This window comes from Fukomys damarensis, unplaced genomic scaffold (assembly GCF_012274545.1).
Source record: "Fukomys damarensis isolate Sample0158 unplaced genomic scaffold, DMR_v1.0_HiC HiC_scaffold_19, whole genome shotgun sequence".
Lineage (NCBI taxonomy): Eukaryota > Metazoa > Chordata > Mammalia > Rodentia > Bathyergidae > Fukomys > Fukomys damarensis.
In genome coordinates this window covers 58120356-58121396 of record NW_022900931.1, presented here as the reverse complement: position 1 = coordinate 58121396, position 1041 = coordinate 58120356, and the positions used below count along the sequence as shown (strand labels likewise).

The 1041-nt window shown below is 57.8% G+C and overlaps 1 protein-coding gene across 1 annotated transcript in view; it reads right to left on the bottom strand.

Moving 5' to 3' along the window:
- The window catches only part of Kcnk6 (potassium two pore domain channel subfamily K member 6), a 14673-nt gene that overhangs the window by 8210 nt on the left and 5422 nt on the right, over positions 1-1041 (bottom strand). The window lies entirely within an intron of this gene.

Here is a 1041-nt window from a genome sequence, read left to right as displayed (position 1 = left end):
CGCGGGGCCCCAGCCTCCGCTAGTCTACTTTCAGTTCCGGAAGCAGGAGACTCGGCCACAGAAGCCCCAAGAGGAACAGGAAAAGGGGGAGGAGCGGGGCTGAGGGAGGAGCTGCCTCTGGGAAACTGAGGCACGCCCAGACGCCAGGTGTGTCAGCGCAGGCCACGGAGGGTGGAGCTCTGCGCTCCTGTGGTGGCCAGGAGACGGCCCCAGCCTCCGCTAGTCTACTTTCAGTTCCGGAAGCAGGAGACTCGGCCACAGAAGCCCCAAGAGGAACAGGAAAAGGGGGAGGAGCGGGGCTGAGGGAGGAGCTGCCTCTGGGAAACTGAGGCACGCCCAGACGCCAGGTGTGTCAGCGCAGGCCACGGAGGGTGGAGCTCTGCGCTCCTGTGGTGGCCAGGAGACCAACAGGATGTCAAGATCGGGGAGTCCTTCCCTTCCCTCTTTTCTTCCCTCCGGGAGTCACCGGTCCTTGCATTACAGAGAATCCAAACTCCTTTCTGCTCCTGAAAGGAGGAGTTGCTTCCCAGTTCCTCAAAGAGCGCACTCAATGCTGTTAAGGACGCTCACTGCATCCATGCGCGTGATATCCATCCCATGCACAGTGACTCCCGGTTCTGGTCCATTTGGCAAATCATGAGACCTGCAGGGGAGCTGCCACTGTCTAATTCACAAAGGCAGACATCACAGTCAAGTGTCCCCTGTGCCCTTGTGAGCAGAGAGGGATCATTAGCTGTTCACATCTTTGCTCAGCGCCCACTTTGTGCTGGGTGGTCCCGGGGACACGGCGGAGACAGAGACAGCCTCGGAGTCTGTCCTCACGGAGCTCCCGGTCTAACAGGGGCGACTCAGAGTGACAGCCCAGCGTGGTCAGGCTGGGATTCGGGAAACACAGCAGAGTGACCAAGGCTGAGATGTGGAAAGCAGGACGAGGGCATAACTCTGCTTAGGGAGGTTGAGAAAGCTTCAGAGGAATGTCGACAGCCATTCTACATAATTTGGGGGGAAAAATCATTTCAAAATTAAATTATTTAGGACTGT